The sequence below is a fragment of the Microcebus murinus genome, chromosome 5 (genome assembly GCF_040939455.1).
Source record: "Microcebus murinus isolate Inina chromosome 5, M.murinus_Inina_mat1.0, whole genome shotgun sequence".
NCBI classification, from domain to species: Eukaryota; Metazoa; Chordata; class Mammalia; order Primates; family Cheirogaleidae; genus Microcebus; species Microcebus murinus.
In genome coordinates, this window is record NC_134108.1 from 50,103,201 (window position 1) to 50,124,951 (window position 21,751).

Sequence of the window (21,751 nt, forward strand, 5' to 3'; positions counted from 1 at the left end):
TGTCCGCGAGCTCGAACTCTTCCCTGAATTGGGAAGCAGGTCGGGCGCGGTGGCTCACGCCTCCAATCCCAGCGATTTGGGCGGCTGAGGCCGGAGGATCGCTTGAGGCCAGCCTGGACATCATGGCACGACCCTCGTGTCTACAAAAACTTGTTTTAAAAATTAGCTATAAGACATGAGAAGTGACACCTGAGCAGATGAAAACTAAAAAAAAAAAAAAAAAAGTAAGTAAATAAAAAATATTAAGTAAAAAATTAGCTAGGCCTGGTGGTGCGCACCTATAGCCCTAGCTACTCGGAGGGTGAAAAAAAGAATTAGGCATCATGTTTTAACGAAATATGGATGTCACCTCAACACACCTCCCTAAATCGCAGTCCCAGTTTTTTTGCCTCCAGCGTCTGACTCATCTTTGGCGAGTACCCGAAATGTTTTCCTACCACTTTTCCTTTCTGTGTCTGAATAACGTAAATCACTTTTAATATCTCACACCCTCAAATGTTTTGAAAGAATTTATAAGTAGCATGGGGAAGCCAATGGCCCAAGATGGACAATTGCTGGAGGGAGGTAGTCATGGGACGGTGTATCAGAAGGGTAACTTCTAATTGATCTTCCCTAATGAAATTAAACAAATGTTTTGAGGCACTATGATAAGTGTATTGAGAACACAAATTGCTGTCCAGAAGAGGCTGGCAATCCAGTAGGAGGGATACAGAATGTGAAAAAAGATAATACAAAGTGCTGTAGAATCAATGAGAGCACTTGGGCTAGTAAATCAGGAAGGCTTTCTAGAAGCTTAACTTTTAACAACAGATGAAGACCTTCCAAGAACAGGGAATAGAGGGAACTAAGACAGACAAGAAAGTCAGAAGTATAGGAAGGAGAAAGCCAAGTTTTAGTTGTGTGAAAACAAATGAAAGATTACACAAGGAAGAGTTCCAGGAAGTCAGGTAGTTGGTCCCGACTCCAAGAGGGATTCCAAAGAAACAGGAAAAGTATAGCATGGCTTAGTAATTTGGAGATGTTTCTACCAACTTCATCAAGTCATTTATGGGAAAAACTATTTTGTATCTGTCAAAATAAGTTAATTTTAAAAATAAGCCAATTCACACTTACCATTTGTTTTCTTTTCTTTTTTTTATTCAGTCTCTATAGAGACTATCAAAAAATTGCCAATGCCAACTATATTTCAAGTTGTCATAACAGGGTATTGGGAAAAGTTTTCTATTAGCAGTAATCATATCTGGGATAAACCTCGGTGGCTACGATACTGCCACTGGGAAAAGCTTATTTTCTATCTTTAATTCTGTTGTCTAACATAACAAACTGTTTCTCCATACTATGGCAATTTTTTTTTCTTTTCATATTACTAACTTGGGTGTGACACTTTCTCAAAGGTCTTTTGAAAATCAGATTGTTTCTCTCTTGACTTACATATTTATCACACTCAAAAGACTTTCAGAGAGTATGTTTTGTTTTGTTTTGTTTTGAGACAGAGTCTCACTCTGTCACCCAGGCTAGAGTGAAGAGGCATCATCATGGCTCACTGCAACCTCCAACTCCTGGGCTCAAACGATCCTCCTGTCTCAGCCTCCCGAGTAGCTGGGACTACAAGTATGCACCACCAGGCCTGGCTAATTTTTCTATTTTTTCAGTAGAGACAGGGTCTCACTCTTGCTCAGGTTCATCTTGAACTCCTGAGCTCAAGCAATCTTCTCATCTCAGCCTCCCAAACTGCTAGTATTACAGGTGTAAGCCACCACACCCACCCCAGAGAGTATTTAGATATCATTATGTTTGCTCTGGAAAAACAATTGTTTGCCTTGGTCAATGAAATTATCATTAATGAAGGATTTCCAACAGCTTAAAAATTATGGAAGTGAAATAAGTTCTCTTCTTAGATAGTTGAATGCCAAATTGGCAGGAAGAGCTACAGGAAATTTTCACATGGCTGTGCAAGTAGACAGAAACGTAGCAAATAAACTTTATGTACAAGTTTAAGGTAATTTAGAGGGAAATAAATTATATTTGTTGTATTCAGGAGAATTCATTATGATCATAAGACTAAGTAGCCACTGTAAACTATTTTATTAAAATTTTAATCCTCAGACGGAGCTGCAGATGGAATTGGAACCTCTGGCTAAAGTGTGGTCCAGTATTACCTCAATGACCAGGGAGAGCAGGTCTATACGCTGAAGAAATTTGACCCTATGGGACAACAGACCTGCTCAGCCCACCCAGCTCGGTTCTCCACAGACGACAAATACTCACCACACGGAATCACCATCAAGAAACACTTCAAGGTGCTCATGACCTAGCAACCTCACTCTTTCCTCTGAGGGTCCCTTAAATTTCATGTTTCTTGTGCCGCCTGCTCCCCCTCGGAGACTCCTTAACCAAACTCTTCAGTCTGTGAGCCATGAAATCATTTTACCAGCCATGCTCTTTGGAAGCCAGTCTCATCATGGCCTTTGATCATGCTTGTGTGAGGCAGTCATGGTAGCATCCCCCAGAAAGGGAACAAGTTTGACTCTTTTTTTTCTTCACATTTTAAATTACTGCCAGGTTATTAAAGATAAAAGGATTTAAAAAAAAAAATTTAATCCTGGCTGGGCAACATGGCCAGAGCCCACATCTACAAAAAAGATTTTTTTAATTAGCTGGGTGTGGTGGCACATACCTGTAGTCTCAGCTACTCTGGAGGCTGAGGCTTGAGAATCAGTTGAGCCCAGGAGTTTGAGCTTGTAGTGAGAGCTATGATGACAACACTGTACTCTAGCCTCAGGTAACCCAGCAAGATCCTGTCTCAAAAAAAAAAAAAAAAAAAATCTGTGTTTTTCTTTCTTGGAGAGCAAGTTCCCCCAAAAATTAGGGTAATGTCTGTCTTAACTACCACAAAGAGATTATATGAGAATCAAAGGAGATAATATATACAGTAAACACAAAGGGTCAAAGTCTAACAAGGAAGGGTATGCTTAGGACAACATGAATTCATGATATCCAAGAATTGTAGAAATAAGGAATGCACTCTAAAGCTTGAAAACACTAGGAAGATATTTTTATTTATTATTATTAGTGGGGGTTTTTTTGTTTGTTTTTTTTAACTGGGCAGCCTGCAACAAGTTGTGGGGAGATATTTTCAAATAGAAGACTGTGCTATGGAACATCACCACTTCACGTAGCAGGCCAGGCATGGTGGCACACGCCTGTAATCCTAGCACTCTGGGAGGTCAAGGCAGGAGGACTGCTTGAGCTCAGGAGTTCAAGACCAGCCTGAGCAAGGGTGAGACCCCATCTCTACTAAAAATAGAAAAAACTAGCCAGGCATGGTGGCATGCGCCTGTAGTCCCAGCTACTCAGGAAGCTGAGGCTGTGGTCCAGCAACTTGGGTAGTTGAGGCAGGAGGATACCTTAAGCCCAGGAGTTTGAAGTTGCTGTGAGCTAGGCTGATGCCACAGCACTCTAGCCCGGGCAACAGAGCAAAACTCTTGTCTTAAAGAATAAAAAAATAGAATAATAATATAGAACAAATAAAAGAGAGCAATTGTATAAACAGCTAACATTTCTTTAAAATAAAACACTTCAAGTAAAAAATATATGAAACTCATTAAAGGCAAAAGGAAAAAACTGAATTTGAAGTAGAATTTAAATAAATGAGATGATAATTCATAATAACTATGGGTGATTGAGAGTATTTACTTTTTTTATTGTTTCTTTTTTTCTTTTTGCATCACCTGGCCTTCTAGGGAGTATTTACTTTTTCACCAGCTCTAGCACACTATGATTTTCTATTTCCAAGTTCATGAGATTACCATTTTAGAGGGTCCTTTTAGGGCCACTGACGGAGATGGACCGTAGATGGAATATGCCATAGGCATGAACCAGTCAAAATACCATTTCCTCATACTGTTGTTCCTCTTCTTAAGACCATTCCCTTAAAGAGGAAAGGATCCCCTAATACCTGATTCCCATTTCCACTACCCTATCTATAGCCTCCTCCATCACAGAGGATGATAACTGTAGCCTTTCAGGTGCTGAGGCTACTTATCACAGGAACCATCCTCTGCTTTCCTCTTTCTCTCTCACCCCACATCCATTCCTTCAGTGAATTTTGTTGGCTCTACCTTCAAGATTATCCAGAATCCAATCACTTTTTTTTTTTATTGGAGACAGAGTCTTGCTTTATTGCCCAGGCTAGAGTGAGTGCCGTGGCGTCAGCCTAGTTCACAGCAACCTCAAACTCCTGGGCTCAAGCGATCCTCCTGCCTCAGCCTCCCGAGTAGCTGGGACTACAGGCATGCACCACCATGCCCGGCTAATTTTTTCTCTATATATATTAGTTGGCCAATAATTTATTTCCATTTTAGTAGAGACGGGGGTCTCGCTCTTGCTCAGGCTAGTTTCGAACTCCCGACCTAGAGCAATCCGCCCACCTCAGCCTCCCAGAGAGCTAGGATTACAGGCGTGAGCCACCGCGCCCGGCCTTAAATTTATTTTTAGATCCTCAATTGTTCTTAATGATCTTCTGTTTTTTTTCTTTTTAAAGGCTGGTCAAGGCCGGGCGCAATGGCTCACGCCTGTAATCCTAGCACTCTGGGAGGCCGAGGAGTGCAGATTGCTTGAGGTCAGGAGTTTGAAACCAGCCTGAGCAAGAGAGAGACCCTGTCTCTACTATATATAGAAAGGCATTAATTGGCCAACTAATATATATAGAAAAAATTAGCTGGGCATGGTGGTCCATGCCTGTAGTCCCAGCTACTCAGGAGGGCTACTCAGGAGGCTGAGGCAGAAGGATTGCCTGAGCCCAGGAGTTTGAGGTTGCTGTGAGCTAGGCTAACGCCATGGCACTCACTCTAGCCTGAGCAACAAAGTGAGACTCTGTCTCAAAAAAAAAAAAAAAAAAAAAGGCTGAAGCAGTGGGAGTGAAGAAGGAACAAAGGAATCTGTAACTGGTTGTGATAAATTAGTTGTAAATACCGATGCACTGGGACCAACCATGATCTTCTGATTTTTAACCCATTTTACATATTAAGACTCAATGATCCTGAGAGATACAGTAAGTCACTTGCCCAAGATAACATAGCTCCTACACCTTCTAGGAGTTAACTGAATGGTAACAGGAATTGAAAACTTGTCTATTTCATGAGGTAAACAGCCCTTACACCAAATAGCCCTTACATCAAATCTATAGGTAGATAAAAAGTAGACCACACTATTTAAGACTTTACTGCTCACTAATGGTCATGACTAATCTATTAATAATGTGTTTTCTGGTTTTTTTCTTTTAATTTTAAAATTATTGTATTTCTTTTATTTCTTGTTTCTTCTTTTAGCTCTGTCTGCAGAAAGCCCATTAATAGTGTGTTGATTTGTTAGTTGGATTTGATGCTATGCAACCAGGCAATCAAAAAGACTGACTGTTTTCAGTTTTGTAGACCACTTATTCAGAGAAACTACAGTTGGTCTAAAATGCAGCCAATCTTCAAAACTCAAAGATGCGATAATAGAATTATATGAACTCATTTGTTTATTTACTTTCTCTGAGTGACTACACTCAGAATTAGCCATGATTTGGCCATGATTTGACTTCAAAGAAACCAAATGTTTTGGTTTTGTTTTTCAAATGGACTTCTTGGGGAGATTACTTGGATAAGATTTAAATCAAGGTAAGTTTTGTTTACCCAACTTTACTGATAATGGAGAAGTTTTTGAGGCTCTCTAGATGATAAAACCCAAATACCTTTTAGTCAGGGACATATCTAATTCAAGCAGTGTTCCTTCCAAAGCTGACTGTCTTCTGCCAAAACCAGAACTGGAGAAAACTGAGGGACCAGATGAGGAAAGTATCGTAAGACCTCTAATGTCTATACACACCGATTGTAAGGGGCCAATTTTCTCAGCATGTATCTCACTTAGCCCAAGCAATTCTCATCAACTTCAAAGGGAGAGATGTGCATCCACAGATGCGAGTCTGCTGTATCCAGGGCTTTCTCAGCAGGAATACATACTATGAATTATGGTACCAAGCTTCATTTTTTTTTTTTTTTAGCCAAATCAACCCAGCTGGATTTTGAACCTTTAGTTCTTGGAAATAATCAGCTGTCCCTTAAAATATCAAATCCACTTGGCTTTATTTCATACACCAATCCTGTTGATTACCTAGGATAAGCCACAGTTTAGGTTTGTAGATTGATATGCGAGAATCTAATGTAGCTATATACTTTACTACCATGTCGCTTTATAGTATCAAATCACCCAAATTTATTCTGGAAGTAATTTTATGTTTAGCAAAGAGAGAAGGAGGAGATATAATTTCATATGTTTGCTGTTCAACAATTTTTAAATATATAATTCTGTTTACAAGTACTGTTTCTGAGCTTTAATTTGATACTATACTAACCAGGTAAATTATCTTTTAATGTAATTATTTTTATATAATAATTATGATCTTGAAAGTCTGCAAAATGATTAAAGGGCATTTTCTAAAAATAGATTTCTGGATTTAAATTATGCAATTTTTCTGCTTATGGTTTTGGTATTACACCTAATTTATTATCATTATTATTATTACTATTATTAAATACTTAAGAAATGGCATGTATAGAGGTAGACCTTTACAAATATCTAAGACTTTAGGTCTGAAATGTTTTTAATCACAGATTTTAAGAGTTGACACAAGCATATCCACATTATTTTATGTTTTTTTTTTAGCATTTATTAGTTTTGACTCACTCTAGCATGTTACACATCAGCACCTGTGCCCATTTAGCAAAGACTTTCAGTGCAAATCATTCTGAATTGAATAGACATCTCTAAGAAGCATTACAATTGTTGCAATATTTTTAGAAACTGAAACAAGGAAATAAACAACTTCAGTAAAAGTGATTTAAATAACAAATAACGTATCTTTATAAACAGCTTATCTCCTTGAGAACAAAGAATAAACAAGGAGACAAGGGTTTTTTTTTCTTCCACTATTAAAGCAGATCACAATATGAATGGGTGAAATGTCATGAATAATTGGAGAAAATCACAGAGTAATCTTCGACAAAAACATCTGATTTATTTAAATTGTCACTGTTTGTCTTATTAGAACCTTTATTTAACCTTGTTATCTACAATGCAGTATTCAAGCTGATGTATCAAAAAATATACTTTGGAACTAACCATATTTTGAAATTTTTGACTTTCTCAAATGCAAGCTAAGGTAATATAAACCTCTCCTGGCAGCTGTTACACCTCAGACCTGATTAATTGATGTTGCATTAGACAAATGCCTATGAAAACCAATGTTTTGAATCTAAAACAACCGTAAATAAATCAAGACATTCAAACATTCCATCAATAGATTTAAGTTCAGGTTTCTGGCTGAGAGGATCATCAACTCCATTATTGGATGCACCTAGATATAACATGCATTCATTATCCTCCGGCTAAACATCATCAGAGTTACTCCTTATCATGGCATCAAAGGCCTTATCTTCCAATCATATTCTTTCTTCCTTGGTAAGCCCATTTCCTTATTGATTTCTGCACAGATTCCAAGTATTTCAGAGATTACCATGTGTCTGGCACTGTTCAAATGCTTTACAAATACTAACTCTTCCAATCCTCATAACCACCCCATGAATTAGGTACTGTTTTTCTTTTGGAGACAGAGTCTCGCTCTGTTGCCCAGGCTAGAGTGCCATAGCGTCAGCCTAGCTCACAGCTAGGCTCACAGCTCACAGCAACCTCAAACTACTGGGCTGAAGCAATCCTTCTGCCTCAGCCTCCCGAGTAGCTGGGACTACAGGCATGTGCCACCATGCCGGGCTAATTTTTTCTATATATTTTTAGCTGTCCAAGTAATTTCTTTCTATTTTTAGTAGAGACAGGGTCTCGCTCTTGCTCAGACTGGTCTCGAACTCCTGACCTCGAGCATTCCTCCCGCCTCAGCCTCCCAGAGTGCTAGGATTACAAGTGTGAGCCACTGCACCCAGGCGAAGTAGTTACTATTCTTGTCCCCTTTTTTTATACATAAAGAAATGGAGGCACAGACGTGTGAAATAACTTGTAAAAGATTACACAGCTACTAAGGATTTTGCCTATCTCCTCTCCCAAGCCTTGATTAAATAGAATTGATTTGCTCATAGTATTATCTTCAAGCCAGATTTATTTATTTATTTATTTATTTATTTATTTATTTATTTTATTTATTTTTTTTTTTTTGAGACAGAGTCTCACCTTGTTGCCCAGGCTAGAGTGAGTGCCATGGCATCAGCCTAGCTCACAGCAACCTCAAACTCCTGGGCTCAAGCAATCCTCCTGCCTCAGCCTCCCGAGTAGCTGGGACTACAGGCATGTACCACCATGCTCGGCTAAGTTTTTTTTCTGTATATATTAGTTGGCCAATTAATTTCTTTCTATTTATAGTAGAGACGGGGTCTCGCTCTCGTTCAGGCTGGTCTCGAACTCCTGAGCTCAAACGATCCACCCACCTTGGCCTCCCAGAGTGCTAGGATTACAGGCGTGAGCCACCACGCCTGGCCCAAGCCAGATTTATATAAAATATAAAATTCTAACTAAGATATATTTATAATATAAAAGCAACAAGTGTTACAGCTCTTTTAGAATTTGTCTAGCAGGTTTTCCGGTTCCCACTGGAAGATACCCCTCCCCCCAAAAATATTATTTTTTAAAAAAACAACATATACCAGAATAGTATCATGTTAGTGTTATGCACAATGGACTGAGAGATTAGATAAAGCAAGGCAGTATGGCAGGCTCTGTAGTCTAACAACCTAAGCATGGCAAGGGGGTGAAAGGTAGATGACAGAGAAGGGAAAAAGCTGACTCAGAGTTGCAATTAGAAAAATAATGATATAACATTTGCAGCAAAAAGGATGTAAATATTGGGAATTGCTTGGGAGTAAACAGGATGAAACTGATTTTAAACAAGCTGAGTTTTAGTCAGTAAAACAACAAAGAGAAACAGCATATGGGTGCCTGTGTGAGTGTGTGGTTAGATGGTGACATACTTTGTAGTGATAAACTCTAGGTTGAGGTAATTATAAGTTTGGGAGCACTGGACAGCTTAGTGGACCAAATCTTGTTTAGCAGGCCTGGTCAGGCTCTCTATAAAGCCCAAACCATAGGTTATGAACAAATACACTTCCTATGAGGGTATGTTCCCAAATGAAAAGTTAGAAGAACTAACAACTGAGAATCAAATCTGGGATGTCTGGGAGTACATGTCCCTATGGCTGAGGCCTCTTTCACTAGAATGGTGACAACAATCCAGAGATTTGCTAGGCCCTCTACCTCCCAATAGGAGTTATAGTACTCTGCATCCTGACATCTGTAGGGGCCATGGGAAAACTTCTCTTTGCCCTCTGAAGGTTTCCTGAAAAATCAACTCACAAAAGGCAGATTAACTGGAAAAAAGGCATACAAGTTTTATTAACATGTACACAGGAAAACCACAGAGTGATTGCTCACCCCTGAATAGAGTTTATAAGTTTATATACCATCTTGACAAAACACGTTATTGGGAAGGGGGAGAAGAGGAATTCTGTTGAGGGAATTACTAGGGAAAATGAATGGGTTAAGGAATAGAGATTCATTTGTAAATAGTTCTCTTTGGAATTTGAATTATCAGACAGACATTACTTGTAAAAGAGTCTGTTTTGGTGTGACTACATTCTTGGTCTTACAGGGAGAGGAAGAAAAAAACAATTATTCTTTTTGGTGACACTAAACCAGGTGTCCTCAAACTACAGCCCGTGGGCCACATGGGGGTATTTTTGCCCATTTGTTTTTTGCTTCAAAATAAGATATGTGCAGTGTGCATAGGAATTTGTTCATACTTTTTCCGGCCCTCCAACGGTCTGAGGGACAGTGAACTGGCCCCCTGTTTAAAAAGTTTGAGGACCTTTGGTCTAGACCTTTAGGCAGATAAAGTAACTTCAGAAAACAACTTCATCCTGGTTTGGGGAGAGTTGGTGGGGGGAAGGGACTGTCAGAGAGACCTTGAGGCTTCTTCTGGATATCAAAGCACCATATTTTGTGGTATCAGTTTCTAAGTCCCAACACATCTTCCCTGACCTGGCATCTCACAGATTTCTGGTCTTAGTAGTTCTCAGTTGTAACTACTTTGGGTCAAAACAGAAAAACAGAGCAAATATTTCTCAAGTCTATTCACTTTTCTACATTTCCACTGCTACTATTTTAGTTCTGCCAGGATGATCTAAGCTAAAAGTCAAGTCACTCCATTCAATGGTTTCCTTTAGGATGTTTTTATGTTAGGTAGTTAGCAAGGGATTCCCAGTCTCCAAGGGACAAAAGTGGGTTCTTTGCCTTGGTGTAACTGCCCTACCCTAATTCTCTCCATAGCTGGGGAAGGGGGGACTATCCTACGAATCTGCCAATCAGAACTTGATATACAAGCTTCAAAAGAATGCAGAGGACTCTGTAGCCCATGGGCCAAGCCACATAAGTACCATAAAGTCTGGAAGTGACCTCGAACCCACATGCACAGTAAGACTCAGATCATGCAGTTTCCAACTGTCCAATCAAAGTGGTTCCATGGTGACCTCTGAAGCACAACAGAGGTCCCAATCCAGGCACTATAAAACAAGATACAGACCATAATCAAGTCCCTTTATCTTTTTGTGCCCTTCCTTTTGCTCTCCCTCTGCTGCAACAATGGATCCCGTTGTCATCTGTGGTGTATGTATCATGCTCTGTAAACCTATATCTTGCTCTTGCCCTATAATCCTATCTTTCTCTCCTCAAAAACCTCATTTTCATGCTTGCCTAACTTTGGCATGTGTGGTCATTCTTTCACCAAGACATTTCAGACTAAAACCTGACATATTGGTAATGTCCAAAACTATAAACATTGACTATAATGCTCCCTAGCCCAAGTCCTTGTTGTATTTCCTTTTCATTCCAGTAGTCCTGAACTATGTTAGTTCCCTAGGTATACCCCACTCTTTCTTTCCTCTGGGCCTTTTTATGTATTTATCTCTATCTCTGGAATGGACCTCCCATACACAGGCACACCCAAATCACATACAATTTGCCCGTTAAACGCCACCTTCATGTCTCAGTTTCGTTGTTGCTTCCTTCTGGAATCTCTCCTCTACTAATCTTCCCCAAGAGTGGGGAAGGGAAGGGAAGGGTACTTTACTGACATGGTTTGCTCGTTTTTATGCCCCTATGACCATATTGAAAGATTCTGAAAGCAAAAACTGTATTTTGTTTACTACCTTCCCTCCTCCCCATATCCCCCACATCCACTGCAGCTAGCACAGTGCCTGGATTATTGCAGGTACTCAGCACATATTTGTTACATGAATCTCCAAAAGGGCCCAAGAGTCCTGAGGGAGCCATATCTAGTCAGACAAAGAGATCCAATATGCCATTGGTTCTGGAATGGGACCCTCCCCCAGACCCCATCAATTAATCAAATACATCAGGTATTCACGAGATTCTCTACATTCTTGCTACTCAGTGTGATCTGGGGACCAGCACTAGAACTTGTTAGAAATGCAAAATCTCAAGCCTCATCCTAGAACTCCTGAATCATAATCTGAATTTTTACAAGGTCCCAGGTCATTTGTATGCATATTAATGTTTCAAAAACACTGTTCTAGATAACACCATTGGTTCTTTATTCAGAAAGTTGGTAATTCCTCTTCTTAAGAGAAGGAACAAAATGCTTGGTTCCCAGTGTAACTGCAGCTAATGATATTTTAATTTCCATCTTGACTCATATTTACATTAAACTTGCCTGGCCATATATGGTTGAAATCACTCACTCTGCATGATGTCAGGGGCTCTCCTATCTCTCAACAGGAGTACTGTGCCTGTTTTTTTCAAAAGCTAATGCAACAGACACTAACCATTTCACTGGGGATAGGAATTGCACATTGTGGCTGCCTTTGACTCTTTCAAACATTGGATTTAATGTTATCTATCAGCAGAATCCTTCCTCTCCAAGGAAGGGGCCTGCCTTATATTATTCCTGATGTGCTCAGCCACAGGTTGGGTGCAGCCCTTGGGAAGTGGGGCCTCTGAGCAAATGCAGTAATGAATTTCAGAGCACAGCAGCTGAGGCCATAGGTTACTAGTGCTTCCTGCAGTTGGAGATCTGAGAGGCATAGTCTCATAGCTACCATAGAGGGTAAGGAGAAGATAGAGAAAAAAAGGATAACTGAAAAAGAAGAACCTAGAAAAAGCAAGAAAGGATGGTTCTGATATTGATGCAACCAGCTGGGTCCTGCCTGATTTGCCAACATGTAAGAAGTGCTAAATCACAAAAAATACAACAAAAATGGAGAATTGTGGGTGTTTTGAAAGAGACACTTTGTAAAGACTCTCCAATGGGGAATAAGACCTCTCAAAGGACATGCCTAAACCACAATAAATGGGCTCACTCCTATAATCCTAGCACTCTGGGAGGCCAAGGTGGGAGGATCGCTCGAGGTCAGGAGTTCGAAACCTGAGCAAAAGCGAGACAACATCTCTACCAAAAATAGAAAGAAATTATATGGACAACTAAAAATATATATAGAAAAAATTAGCCAGGCATGGTGGCACATGCCTGTAGTCCCAGCTACTCCAGAGGCTGAGGCAGTAGGATTGCTTAAGCCCAGGCGCTTGAGGTTGCTGTGAGCTAGGCTGATGCCACGGCACTCTAGCCCAGGCAACAGAGTGAGACTCTGTTTCAAAAAAAAAAAAACACAACAGATGATCATTAATCTCCCTAACCTACCAAGAGTAAGGGTCAAGTTACCAGCAGGCTTATGTTACTGAGAGGAACATGTAAGCCGAGGCCTGGTTCTTTCCAGCTCTTGCCCCTAGCCTCTTCTTTAAATAAAACTGAACAAATATTCGAGGAAAGTTAGTATGACGATACGTTCAACTCCTAGAGTCTCCCAGAGACACCTAACTCTTAGACTGTCGAGGGAGCAACTTATGTGGTGATCTCTCCCTGACTGTGGAAGTAGAGTTAGTTTTTGAGAGAAGAGAGACTATTTGATGCATTACTAGAGCAGATCAAGATGAGAAGGCCCATTCATGGGGTCAGTGGGGACTTTCCAGGAGGACCATCACTATAACACAGGGGGTCTGAAGAAAAAAAAGATTTTCTGTCTCTTTAAAACTTCTGAGGGGTGAGGAGTGTGTGTGTGTGTGGGGGGGGGAATTAAAAAAAAAAGAAAAACTTCCCGCTCTTTTTGGGAACTGCCATCTGGCCTGCATCCCTGAGGCAAGTTAAGTCCTTTCTTTTGTTTGTTTTTGGTGTTTTTTTTTTTTTTTTTTTTGAGACAGAGTCTCACTTTGTTGCCCAGGCTAGAGTGAGTGCCGTGGAGTCAGCCTGGCTCACAGCAACCTCAAACTCCTGGGCTCAGCAATCCTACTGCCTCAGCCTCCCGAGTAGCTGGGACTACAGGCATGCGCCACCATGCCCGGCTAATTTTTTGTATATATATATTTTTAGTTGGCCAATTAATTTCTTTCTATTTTTTTTGGTAGAGACGGGGTCTCACTCAGGCTGGTTTCCAACTCCTGACCTTGAGCAATCCGCCCATCTCGGCCTCCCAAAGTGCTAGGATTACAGGCGTGAGCCACCACACCCGGCCCTGTTTTTGTTTCTTTTTGAGACAGAGTCTCACTCTTGTTGCCCAGGCTAGAGTGCCATGGCGTCAGCCTAGCTCACAACAACCTCCAACTCCTGGGCTCAAGCGATCCTCCTGCCTTAGTTAGCCTCCCGGGTAGCTGTGACTACAGGCACCACCACCTCTCCCAGCCAATTTCTTTCTATTTTTAGTAGAGACGGGGTCTTGTTCTTGCCCAGGCTGGTCTCAAACTCCTGACCTCGAGTGATCCTCCTGCCTCAGCCTCCCAGAGTGCTAGGATGACAGGAGTGAGACACTGCCCGCCCCTCAACACAGGGGGTTTTTAAAGGAAAAATGAAGAGACAGTTCCTAAGTTGTTTACCATGAATTTACATTAAAATAACATAAGCTGTTGATTGCCTATACATTTTTCCTTGTATAAGAAATTCCTGAGAGTCAGGAGAAGAGATGTGATGATGGAAGCAGAGGTCAGGGTGAGGCAGTGGCTGGCTTGAAGGTGAAGGGGCCATGAGCAATGGAATGTGGACTTTATCTAGAGGCTGGAAAAGACAAGGAGTGAATTCTTTAGAGCCTCCAGAAGGAACACAGCCCTGCAGACACCTCAATTTTGGCCCCATAAGACCCATTTCAGACTTCTGACCTCCAAAACTGAAAGAATATTAGTGTTGTGTTAAAGGAAAAGAAAAAAGAAATTCCTTTGGCTTAAAAAAGAAAGAAATTTCAGGAACTTGAAGATAAGGGGTGAAGAAGCTAGTCATGAAGAAAATGCCTTTAAACAATTGCCCCAGGCATGGATGCAAGGGGAATGACTGAAGTCCCATACTGTCCTGTCTCTCTGGACCTGATAAATTTTGCATACCTCAGATAGATCAGACCTCTCTGAGCTATTTTTCTTTGCTCACCTATACAGAAGAAATTTTTGCACTCTCTCTCAAAATTATAAATGAATATATCCTTTGATTCAGTTATTTTATTCATAGTAATTTATCTTGCAAATACGATAAACTGTATCCTACAAATAGGATAAATTGTAATGATTGGCATATTCAAGGTTATTCCTTGTGGCATTGTAACAGTGAAAGTCTTGGATCAATATATATATTTGTCAGCAGAGGACAAGTTAAATAAATATGGCATGTACAGATGTATAACTAATGTAGGGATAAGACAGAAAAGAAACGTTGAAAGAGCCTGAGTACAGCCATTTTGGCTGATAGCAGCCCCTAAACACCCTGAACAAAGAAGTCACAAGCAAGTTCGTAGCCTGGGACCATTCAAGGATGGATAAATTACTAAGCTAGATGCCTTACAAACTGTATGCACTTACCTTTCTGTGACAACAGTTTATGATTAACTTTTATAGCCTGACCACAAGACAATGCCTGCCAGGTACAGCTGTTCCCTAAAGGGGTTTTTGAACATTTAAAAACATTACCATTGCCCCATAAGGGGTCCCATCCTGCTGTGGGAAAGGACCCCTACTTTGTCTGTGGCATAGGATCTGTAGTGTGTCTCTCTCAATAAACTTCCTGTTGCTAGTTGGCTCGCTCTGGAATTCCCTCCCTCAGGAAGACAAGAACCCACTTGGAGAGTTCAGGGGGCTGTCCTCCCTTCATTGGGACACCCCCTGCATCATAACTATCTGTGGATATATCATTATGTGAGGTAAGGTGCAAAAGTGCGTGTATCCTATGGTACTATTTCTGTTAATATATATATGCTCACACACATATATGTTGTATGTGCTAAAATATTTCTGGAAGGATATGAGATAAACAAAAAACTGGTAACAGTAGCTGTCAACAGAAAAGGGAACTAGATGCTGGAGAGGGATGATCACTTGAACCCAGAAGTTCAAAGCAGTGAGCTATGATTGTGCCACTGCACTTCGGCCTAGATGACAGAGTGAGATCTCACCTCTTAAAAAAATAAAAAGGTAAAAAGGAGAGAAAGAGAAAAAGAGAGAGAGAGAAAGAGGAGAGGATAAAACAAGGAATTCCTGAGATATGTTGAACGGTCAACTGATGTTGGAAATCATACACTTGCAAAGGTGCCATTTGGTCTGAGATTTTCTTCAGGATTGCTTAGTAGCCTGGGGACAGAAGTTTGGCAGTAGGTCAGCATGTGAGAATTGAAATGCTTTGAATTGGAAAAATAATATAATCAAGAAGCCAGGCTGGCACTTGAGAAGTTAACAGGTCTTATTGCACTTGCCACAATTCCAGAGCCTGACTCTTTGGAGATCCAACTACTTGGTTTTATTTTTTTCCTCACAGGTGATCAGGTTTTGAGGAAGTGAAACATTAATCGTGCTCACAAGAGACTAAGTTGAGGTCAGGCACAGTGGCTCACACCTGTAATCCTAGCACTCTGGGAGGTTGAAGATAGGGGATTGCTTGAGGTCAGGAGTTCGAGACCAGCTGATCAAGAGTGAGACCCTGTCTCTACCAAATAGAAAAATTAGCTGGACGTGGTGGCATGTGTCTGTAGTCCCAGCTATTCAGGAGACTGAGGCAGGAGGATGGCTTGAGTCCAGGAGATGGAAGTTGCAATGAGCTATGACAACACCACTGCACTATAGCCTGGGAGACAGACAGAGAGCCTCTGTCTCAAAAAAAAAAAAAAGAAAGACTAGTTGATAAAAGAGAATCCCAGTTTACTAATTTGAAATGAAAAATATAAACTGCTCTCACAAAGCAGCACTCCCTTTGCCTATTAAAAAAAATCTTGGACGGGCGCGTGGCTCACGCTTGTAAACCTAGCACTATGGGAGGCTGAGGTGGGAGCATCGCTCAAGGTCAGGAATTTGAAACTGCCCTGAGCAAGAGCTAGATGCCCTCTCTACTAAAAATAGAAAGAAATTAATTGGCCAACTAAAAAATATATAGAAAAAATTAGCCGGGCATGTTGGTTCATGCCTGTAGTCCCAGCTACTCCAGAGGCTGAGGCAGAAGGACTGCTTGAGCCCAGGAGTTTGAAGTTGCTGTGAGCTAGGCTGATGCCATGGCACTCTAGCCTGGGCAACAGAGTGAGACTGTCTCAAAAAAAAATCTTTATGGGAAATGAATTTACTGTCAGCTGACTGTTCAGTGAGCTCAGAATAAAGAGAAATGGATAATTTTAATGACCAAAACCATCAACTCTGTGATGATTAATATACTACTCAAGGGATATACCTCTTAGGGTGTTTGTTCATAGATAAGTTATTTTTCTAGAATTAGGCCATTATCTATCCCTATTCTTTGCCTATTTTTCTATTAGGTTGTCTTTTACAACCATATCAATTTGTAGGAGTCCTTTTTTTTTTTTTTTTGAGACAGTCTCAAAAAATAGAGTCTCACTCTATTACCCAGGATAGAGTGCCGTGGCATCAGCCTAGCTCACAGCAACCTCAAACTCCTAGGCTCAAGCAATCCTCCTGCCTCAGCCTCTCAAGTAGCTGGGTCTACAGGCACATACCACCATGCTCGACTAATTTTTTTATATGTATTTTTAGTTGGCCAATTAATTTTTTTCTATTTTTAGTAGAGACGGGGTCTTGCTCTTGCTCAGGCTAGTTTTGAACTCCTGACCTTAAGCCATCTACCAGCCTCAGCCTCTCAAGAGTGCTAGGATTACAGGCGTGAGCCACCTTGCCCGGCCTAGGAGTTCTTTTACTATTAGGAATATTAGGCTTTATTACTACGCTATGTGTTTTATATCTACTTCTCTCCTTTTAAATACCTTTTGCTATATAATTTTTATTTATTTATGTACTTAAATGCATACTTTTTCTTTATGGCTTGTTACCCATATTGTTTAGGAAGCACTCCCTTACCTCAAGATTATACAACTTTTCTCCTAAATTTTCTCTAAATATTTTTGTTTTTTTATGTTTAAATCTATCTATCTGGAATTTTTTCATATATAGTATAAAAAAGAGGACTAGCTTTGTGGTTCCCTAATCCCTGGAAATCTGATAGTGCTGGCACAATTTCCCCAATGATTTGAAAGGGTCTCTTTGTTATATGTCATGTTCTTTATTGTAATCCTTTTTCCCAATTTTAAAATTATTACGTTCTAGTTTTTTACATACCTTATTATAATAATAGTAAAATCTTTATTGTAATCTGTTTCTATACTCTATTTTATAGTGAGCCAAAACCATACTCTCATTTATAGTGGCTTTATAGTTAAGTTTTCATATTTGGTAAAGCAAGTCCTCTTTTTAATTTTTTTTTCATTTTCATTATCTTCTTGGTTATTCTCCAACATATGAACTTTTTTTGACACTTGCACTAGAATTTTTTTTTTCTTGGAGACAGAGTCTCATTCTGTTGCCCTGGCTAGTGTGCAGTGGCATCATCATAGCTCACTGCAATGATTCCTGGGCTCAAGCGATCCTCCTGCCTCACTCCTACCTCCCAAGTAGAAGTAGCTGGGACTACAGGCATGTGCCCCACATCTGGCTAATTTTTTCTAATTTTGGTAGAGACAAGGTCTCACTCTTGCTAAGGCTGGTCTTGAACACCTGACTTCTAGCAATCCTCTCACCTTGGCCTCTCAGAGTGCTAGGATCACAGACATGAACTACCATGCCTGGCCTGCACTAGAATTTTTATTGCAGCACAATTCACAATCACAAAGATGTGGAATCAACCCAAGTGCCCATCAATTCATGAATGGATTAATAAAATATAGTACATGTAAACATAGAGTACTATTCAGCCATTAGAAAAATGAATTAATACCTTTTGCAACAATTTGGATGGAACTGGAGACCATTCTCTTAAGGAAAGTATTCCAAGATGGAAAAACAAACACCACATGTACTCACCATTAAATCAAAACTAACCAATCAGGCCGGGCGCTGTGGCTCACGCCTGTAATCCTAGCTCTTGGGAGGCCGAGGCGGGCGGATTGCTCAAGGTCAGGAGTTCAAAACCAGCCTGAGCAAGAGCGAGACCCCGTCTCTACTATAAATAGAAAGAAATTAATTGGCCAACTGATATATATAAAAAATTAGCCGGGCATGGTGGCACATGCCTGTAGTCCCAGCTACTCGGGAGGCTGAGGCAGGAGGATCGCTTGAGCCCAGGAGTTTGAGGTTGCTGTGAGCTAGGCTGATGCCACGGCACTCACTCTAGCCTGGACAACAAAGTGAGACTCTGTCTCAAAAAAAAAAAACAAAAAAAAAACAAACAAACAAAAAAAAAAAAAACAAAAAAACTAACCAATCAGCACTCATGGGCACAGACGGAAGTAAAACTCAATGGAAATCAAGCAGGTGGGAGGGGGAAGGAGGGGATGGGTGAAATCATACCCAACGGGTACAACGCACACCATCCAGGCATGGGCACACTTATAACCTGACCCAAGCAGTGCAAAAAGAATCTATGTAACCAAAACATTTATACTCCCGCAATATTCAGTTTGTAAAAGACAAATGGATCCAAATTTGTTCTGACAAAACTGGAACTTGTTCACATGGCAAAACTTTAGGTGCCATGATAGGTAACCGAATTCCACCAGTTCCACCCAAGGAGAAGCTTGGAGTTGGGGGGCCCAAAGGGTCTATGCCGGTACCTGGTGCTGAGTTCGGGCTACTCCTTCAAGGGGATCCTGAGTCTTCTCTGAGTCCCATGTCTGAACACCAATCTTGTCAATGGAAAAAGAAGCCAAACTCTGTAAAATAATTTAAAGGTTCATTCTGAGCCAAATTTTAAGGACTATGGCCTGGAGCTATGCCCAAGAAGCCTTGAGTAAGTGGACTCCTTATGAACTTTTAAAAAAACTTACCTAGTGGACCCACCTATCCATGGCAGAAGCGATGGTAAAACCAACCACATTGAGATTCTGATTATAATTGTCTTAAATTATTAATTTTGGATGGAGTGACATTTTTATGATATTAAGTCCTCTCATCCAGGAACACACATTCATTTTTTGTTTAGGTTTTATCTTTTAACAAAATTTCATAATTTTGTTCTAGATCCTGTGCCTTCCTTCCTTCCTAGGTATTTTGTACTTTTGATTACTGTTGTGAATAGGACTTTTTTTTCATTTCCTTTTTAAGTAGAAATTGCCTGGGCAAAGGAAAGCTATTAAGTACATTCTTTATTTTCTTTCATCCAGCCACTAAATTCTCTTAATTCACATAGCGTTTTGGGTTTGTATTCTTTTGTATCCTAAAAATGCAATTGTAACTCCTGAAAAATAATTTTTTTGCCCTGATGTTTAAACCAAGGTCTTCTTTAACTGTATATGGTGTTATGATGCTATCCTGTGTAGCTGGTTTGTTTTTTTTTTCTCTTGAGACACAGTCTTGCTTTGTTGCCCAGGCTAGAGTAAGTGCCATGGCGTCAGCCTAGCTCACAGCACCTCCAACTCCTGGGCTCAAGCAATCCTCCTGTCTCAGCCTCCTGAGTGGCTCAAACTACAGGCATGTGTCACCATGCCTGGCTAATTTTTCTATATATATTAGTTGGCCAATTAATTTCTTTCTATTTATAGTAGAGACGGGGTCTCCCTCTTGCTCAGGCTGGTTTCAAACTCCTGACCTCGAGCAATCCGCCCACCTTGGCCTCTCATAGTGCTAGGATTACAGGCGTGAGCCACCGCACCAGGCCTGTATCTGGTTTTTCACTGCAGGAATTTGTTGCTGTCACCCAAGGTTGCCCTGAGTGGCCTCCAAGGAATGACAAAGAAACTTTCTGAGAATATTCCACGATTGCTTTGTTTAAGTGTCACAGTTACAACACAATACAGTAGTTCCTGGTCTTTTAGCTCTCATATACTTCAATTCAGAGTCATTCATGTACATTTGTTGTTTTTTTTTTTACTTCCTAAAATTTTTTTTCATACGTCTTTCTGATCAACAGGCATATGTACATTTCTTGAGCTCACTACTGTAATCATACCGGTCAAGTTTCCATTTGCTCTCTGGCATCAGGAGACAGGCCTAGCAGGGAGTCTGGGCATATTTATTCTGGTATTACCCTTACTTTTGGACTCTTTGAAAGAGAGATATACTCAGAGAGGATTTATATGACCAAATTATTAAATAAGCTTGTCTCAGTCACTCTCATATTATCCAGTTTTATTTTCTTCATAGCACCAATCATATTGACAGGTATATTATTTGTTTGTCTTCCCAAGATAAACTATCCACTAGACTACAAACCTGATTTATATACACTTTTTTCTCTGGTATCCAGAGTGAAACACCTAGTAGACCTTAAATAAATATTTGTTGAATGAATGAATGGATGTTGATGTTTCTGGAAAATAATCCACAACATGTTTCAGTAATTTATTTTTATTCCAGTGTTTCTTAGTGCTATTAAGAATGGTTGCATTGGAGGGAGGTGATGAGAAATTACTTTATGAGTACAATGTATATTATTCGGATGATGGACACACTAAAAGCCCAGACTTTACTACTACAAAATTGCACTTGTACCCCTTAAGTGAATACAATTTTTTTTTTTAAAGTTGCTATTGATCTTACAGGAAAATTTTCAGTTTAAGGGACAGATCAGATTATTTAAAGTGAATAAGGTTACAGAAACTCAACATATTTTTTAAAAAGTGGGAATAGTTGTGAGACCATAATATGAAAGGAGATAACTCTCCCAGCAGATAAAGAAATTTTTTGTATCTCCACGTCTAAAACCTGCATTTGCTACTGGACTCGTAGTGATAAACTGGGATCTAATTAATAGTTTTATTTTTTTTTCCATTTCTTATAAAGGCTTACCTGAGTTGCATTTCAGGTGTAGAGATATATTTACCACTTTTTTTTTTTTAAACTTACCGGGACTTCGTGAAAAATCAAAGAGTGGCAACTAGGCTACACAAACAGCTTTCAGCTTTCCTACTACCTATTGTTTCGTTTTAGCAGGCAGACCTGTCTCCAGAAAATGGTTTTACCTCAATGCTATGACCTCGGCAGGCTTTTCTGTTTGACTCCAATTTATCAATACAGAAACGTCTGGGGAAACTCTCGGGTTTATGTCAAAATCATCATTTAAGGAATTTGTTAAAGGCTATTCAGAGGGCATTTTCCAGGGCTCACGGTGAGACGCCAGGCACAGACTTAGTAGAGGCAGTTTTGTTCCGACTTGCGGGCAAACCTCCCAAGTCTGGCC

The 21,751-nt window shown here is 40.2% G+C and overlaps 2 non-coding genes and 1 pseudogene across 2 annotated transcripts; 2 read left to right on the forward strand and 1 right to left on the reverse strand.

The window, feature by feature from the left end:
- Positions 1-521: 521 nt before the first annotated feature.
- On the forward strand, positions 522-2,336 carry LOC142871012 (H/ACA ribonucleoprotein complex subunit 3 pseudogene; annotated as a pseudogene).
- LOC142871172 (U4 spliceosomal RNA) lies at positions 1,144-1,285 on the reverse strand. Its single transcript, XR_012919441.1, has one exon. It is a non-coding gene; the product is annotated as a U4 spliceosomal RNA (small nuclear RNA).
- A 6,254-nt stretch (positions 2,337-8,590) lies between the features above and the next one.
- LOC142871255 (U7 small nuclear RNA) lies at positions 8,591-8,654 on the forward strand. Its single transcript, XR_012919509.1, has one exon. It is a non-coding gene; the product is annotated as a U7 small nuclear RNA (small nuclear RNA).
- Positions 8,655-21,751: the final 13,097 nt, after the last annotated feature.